Source organism: Camelus bactrianus, chromosome X (assembly GCF_048773025.1).
Source record: "Camelus bactrianus isolate YW-2024 breed Bactrian camel chromosome X, ASM4877302v1, whole genome shotgun sequence".
NCBI lineage: Eukaryota > Metazoa > Chordata > Mammalia > Artiodactyla > Camelidae > Camelus > Camelus bactrianus.
The window spans coordinates 81,555,509-81,561,553 of record NC_133575.1 but is presented as its reverse complement, the minus strand read 5'-3'; positions in this window follow the sequence as shown (position 1 = coordinate 81,561,553).

Here is a 6,045-nt window from a genome sequence, read left to right as displayed (position 1 = left end):
CTCCTCACAAAAAGGCCTTTCTTTCCCCCTCTTCAAATCCATTCCACCTCCCACACAGAGAGGCAGGACTAGTGGCAAGTTTAAGCAGGAATGCAAATTGAGGGATGTGTACAGGAAGACAGAAATAGACTGTATAAAATGGCAGCCAGTGTGATCGCCTGGAAGGAACTCAACTCAAACCTTTCCACTGAGAACAAAGCAGTTCTTGTTTACATTCATCCCCTGCATGGGCTTGTGGGATCAGGAGTCAGGCTTTTTAGCAATAGGACACAACCCCTTGGAGGGCTGAAGGCCCACTTCTCACTGTACCTCTTACCCAAATAAGTGGTAAGATACACACTGAAGGAACAAGAACCTTAGCTGGACTGAACCTGCATGATGAGATTTCCCAGTCCCAATAAAATCTAGGCTTGTTGCAGCTTCTACAGAGCAACCCATAGCATCGGGTGGGGAGACAAGATGCGATCATTTCAATCTCATTTTTTTTTGTATGTATCATAGATCAAGGGTCATTTAACTAACACATAGTTGGAACAGAGAGTTTAGATGAATTTCATTTTCTGGTCATTGAAGGTTAGCCTTTTAAAAAAATTCATTTATATTTTGGTTCCAATCTTGTTAAAAAAAAGGCTTAAAAAAAAAACACCCCAAACACCAGATTTTGGCTATTTGTCATTCTCTTGTTAGATAGAAGATTTTTAAAAATCATTCCAACAGCTTTAGGATCATGTCTTTGCATCCTCCCAGTGTCTTGCACAGGATTGGGCACATGGTAAGTTCAAAAAAAATCTGTTGCTTTTAGTGTCCTAATGAATTGTCACGTTACTATATTTGTTATGTGTTTACATAGCTGATATCCTCTCTTTTGCACATATATACAGGTGAAGTCTATCTATTATTAACCTAATATCTTCAATTTCTTGAAATTGTTTCCTGTTTTGTTTATTATCTCTGTCACTAATAGTCACTGACCTAGGTCCTCATTCAGAACTCAAGGGCAGATGTGCATTCTTCTGGTCATTTTTGTGCTGAGGTTACACTTTAGCCATCCAAATTCAGCTCAGAGAAGACAAACTACAGCAAGAGGAGAACATGGAGCCAAGAGAAGGGGAAGGGAAGAGAGACAGGAAGAGCCATCTGAAATGCTTGCTGGGCCATGGTTCAGAGAAAACTGCCTCCCTAGACTTGGCTGCCTTTCTAGGCCAGGCCTCTGTCAATAACACATTTATTGGCTATCCTGACTTCAGCCTCTGATTTGCCCAATTCAAATAGACTTTTTCCAAGAAACAGCTCTCCTAGTCATGGCCCCTGACCATTACAAACAATGCTGTTGAAAGGTCCGAGTGAAAGGGACCATTTTCTCCAAATGAGTCACAACCACCTGGAAAGTTCTTGGAAAATGGAAGAGGCGCCAGAATGCTAAAGACAAGGAAATGTTGTCCTACTTTTTGAAAAAGGGAAGAAGTATATCTCAGAAAATATAAACCAATAATTAACTTGATAGTGATACCCAGAAAAAATATCTAAAAAGGGTTACTAGAATATTGTTTGTGAACACTCAAGAGAAATTATAATCAGTAGACACAAACAAGGGTTGACAAAAGCCATGCACAGCTTACTTTTCTTTTGATAAAGTTACTAGACATCTCAGGGTGGGGGTGCAAAAATACATTTAAAAACATATTTTGAGTACTGACTATGCTTTGGGCCAGGGTTACTTGCCTCTTCCTGAGCCCATGGCAGAAATCATTAACTCTTCACAAAATGCTCTTTGCCACTGAGTCCTACCCAACCTCGCAGTCCTACTCAGTAGGCAGTCACCATAGTCCACCTGCCATCCTAGGCTCAGGTCCTGGGGATGCAAAGAATACATAAGACTCTTAAGGAATTCATAAAATAGCAGAGGAAGTATATTAGTTATTAAAACTCTATTGTACAGAAATGGGACCTGTCAATACTGCCTCAAGGATGAGGAATGGGGACTTAGTAACACTTTACAGAGGAGGTGACATGTGAAATGGGTCTCAATAGATGTATAGGAATTCTCCAGGTAAAGGAAGAGAAATGCCCTAAAAATAAAATGTGAGCCTGAAGCTTTTGAAGTTAGGTCTTGGTTATACATTTGTTGGCCAATTGAAGAACTGAGAGTTGAATATCAGTACAATGAGTTATAATCTTACTTGAACAGCCCTCCCAAAAGAAATTGATGTTGGATGACAGATTCAAGATTTAGAAAGTTTTTAAAAAGCAAGACTGATGGGCCAAAACAAAAGATTTCTAATGTTTCTTTGAGTTCTAGGAGAGATTGTATTTAATACATTTGATAGATACACAGTTCCATGTTTAGATTTCAAAATTCAACTGTAAAAGATGAAACAAAACAGATACTAACAATGGTCCTAGGATTTTAGTTGCCCCCAAGCTTAGTATGGGTCATTAAGGTGAGGGGGTGTTAACAGTGAGAAATAGTATTACATTGTGAAAATATCTCTGGAATGGAAGTTAGGAGACCAAAGTTTAGTTCTATCAGTTTTGGAAGGAACTGTGTGAACTCAGTAAGTCACTTCCCTCTTGGGGCCACATTGTCTCTGGAGGAGTTGGACTCAATTTGTGGTTTTCAAACTATATTCTTCAGATCCTCAGGATTCTTCTTGGGCTACCTTGGGGAGCAAGGAGGAAGCTGAAATGATAAAGGTTCTATAACCTCTCACTTTCCTTTCATTTCAACAAGAGAAACTTCACTCTTAACTGTTTTAAGGATTAGGATTCTGACTAAGACTTCATTTATAAAAGGATTCCATTGCAAAAAGAATATTTTAAAACTATTTAGCTCTAACACTGCTATATATTTAACAAAGGATTACCTTCTAAAATATATCACATAATTTTTTTAAAAAAAAGAACAAAGAATCCAATAGAAAAATGGGCAAAGTAAATAAACAGGTAATTATTCAATTAACTAATTAATTAATTTTAAATGACAAAAGTTATGCTGACTCAATCTTGATAGTATCAGGGCAATTCAAATTAAAGCAGTAATTATATATTATTTTTTGCCCATCTGACTGGTAAAAATCTAAGAGATTGATAAAAGTGTTGCTGAAAGTATGAGAAAACAGCAAACACTGTGAATAGAAGTATACATTTATAAAGCCTTTTGGGAGGGAAATTAGGCAGAATTATCAAAGCTGAAATTGCATATAATTTTTGGTCTGGTATGTCTCCTTCTAGGAATTTATCTAACAGGTGATATATGTACAAAGATGTTTATTGCAGTATTGTATGTAACTGTAAAAATTGGAACCAACCTAAATATCCACCAATAGGGGGTCGTTTAATAAACTACAATATATCCATACTAGAGAATACCATGGAGCTGTTAAAAAGAATGCAGTGGAAATATACGTACTTATATAGAAAGAGCTCCAAATGGTGCAAAGGCAGATCACAGGAAAATGAAGATTATGTGATCCTATTTCTTTCTAAAAGTTATAATCTCCGTCTTCAGGTTTATGTATAAATCAGGGTTTCTCAACCTTGGCACTGTTGACATTTGGGGCCAGATAATTCTTATCTGTGAGGAGCTTTCCTGTGCATTGTGGGATGCTGAGCATCCCTGGCTTCTACCCACTAGGTGCCAGTAGCATCCTACGCCCAGCTGTGACAACCCAAAATGCTTCCAGACACTGCCAAATGTCCCCAGGGGGGCAATATCACTCTTTGTTGAGAACCACTGATATAAACGTATTTTAAAAGGGCTAGAAGGATACACACTAAACAGTGGCAACTTCTGGAGGGAGAAGGAGGGAGTGGAGAAGGGGAGAAGAGAGGACTTTTCACATATGCTCTATATGCTTTTGGATTGCTTGAATCATCTAAAAATGATAGTGGACTAATACAGTATGTGTGTGTGTGTGTGTGTGTTTTAAAGACAATAAAAAAACTATGAGTTTCCTGCTCCAGGGATGTTCAGAGTTTAAAGAATCACTGGTAAGAGTTTTTATTTTACATGGGAGGTAAGACTGGGTAACTCCATAAGGTTTACTCTTTGGCCCTAAAAAGTTCTGTGCTTCTAAGAGGGAAAAATTGTCAGTATCTTTAAAATAGCTAGACTTCCAACTCTTACTTTCATTTTAACACATTTTGAAGTTTGGTTTTATTAATTTCACTTGAGCTCCTAAACTGTTATTATACATCCAATCTTCAGGCCTATTGGGAACTATCTCCTTATAAAAAGTGAAAAATAAACCAATCCCAAATACCCAACTAAAGAAAAAAACAAGTTATTTTCCATCAAAGGCTCATTTGCAGCTTCTTGTTTCCTCTGTAACTGGCTTCAAATCATTTGTACATTTCATTTACAGTAAAATTTACAGCTACAATATACAATGCTAATCCAGGGTTTACCCTCATCATAGCTGACTTGTTTTTGTCCTTCAATGAATGATGGCAAACATAAGCATGAAAATGAAATTAGTGATACCCAAGCCAAGTGCTTTATCTATGTCTTGAGTTTATGGGATTAGCAATGGTCTCCCTGGAAATCTCTGGGTTTTATGAATAAGAGCTTTTCCAGTTAGTGGCAACTGTGGAGCTGATATGGTAAAAAAAAAAAAATCATGTTTTCATCTTGCTCCTGATTTCTGCATCAGGATCCTGGGTCATATGGGAGAGGCTGGGGATTCAATTAAAATCTTATTTTTGCTGTCAATAGGCAGAAATACAAGACAGGCTTTACAAGAATTCAGGGAGATAGAGAAGAGGTCAAGAGAAGGATTGTGAAAAAAGAGCAGGGTTTGAAGAGGTAAAATGTGATGGATGAGAAGAGGTGAAGAAAGCATCACTACTTCAGTTCATAAGAATTCTCTAGAATTAAAGTTTGAGTCAAAGTTTATTCAAAATGCCATATTTGTTCCATTTCCAGCATCTTTGCATCACCCTTCATCCTTTTCTCCTTCCATGTCAATTCTCTTTGAGAGGTACTGAGTGACATATTGGCAGATTCCAGGAGCAATTATGATACCAGAAATGTACCAGAATGTCCTTGTTTCAAATTTAATGGAAATACAGTCCCTAAGCTTTTCATTTCCCCCACCATCTCAGCTCCACAACTTGCTGGCACAATTTTATCTCTAGGCCCCAAAGAGCAAGATGGGCTTGTACCTGCTAATGAGCATCTGCCCTGGAGAAGACAGTGGCTTTGAGATCACAGGAAAATAGTAAACTATCAAAGGCAGGCTTCATTTTTGATCACTAACAATCTTCCTAGGTGAAAGCACTGTTGACAGGTTCAGGGGATGGCTGTGGCTGGGGACAGCCTTATACAAAGGTGGACTCCAGGATGAGATGTCTCCCTGTGGTGAGAGTAGAGAAAAGGTAAGATGCCCTACCCCTCACAAATGCCTCTCCCCAGACTCCTGCCTGAATATCTGGCTTTCCTTCATTCTAAGAATATCAGAGCCATAACTGTTTGGGTTGTTAGTCAACAAATTCTATTTAGCACCTATGTGGCAGACATCATGCTAAGTGCTGGGATATACTGATGAACAAAAATAGACATGGTTCTGACACCCACGTTGCTTACAGACTGATAGTGAAGACTGATAATGACCAAACAGTCACCCAAACAAATGGAAAATTACAATTGTGGTAAGGCTACCAAGATAAGACACATGATGCGTATTCAAAGGAACATAATTTAGACTACTTGTCTACCTATCTACTTCCCAACCTGACCCCCACTGACTTAGAAAACACAACCATCACTGTAGTAGCTGATAGTTAGGAAGAACTTAACCTGCCTAAACTCAGACAAAGGTGCAAAAGTCCTTGTCCTTCCCCTAATACCTCTTCGGGAACTGGTGAGAATAGTCTGCTCCATCAGAGATACAAGCCAACTGGGAGAGTGATAAGGCAGATGATGTCCTGCACTTGTGAGGCAGAAGGATACAGTCAAGCAACATGTTGGCAGCAGTGTTTTGAAATGTTTTATACCTACAGTCTTCCAGCAGAGATGAGGGTTCCAGGGGACAGAGTAGGAGGGTA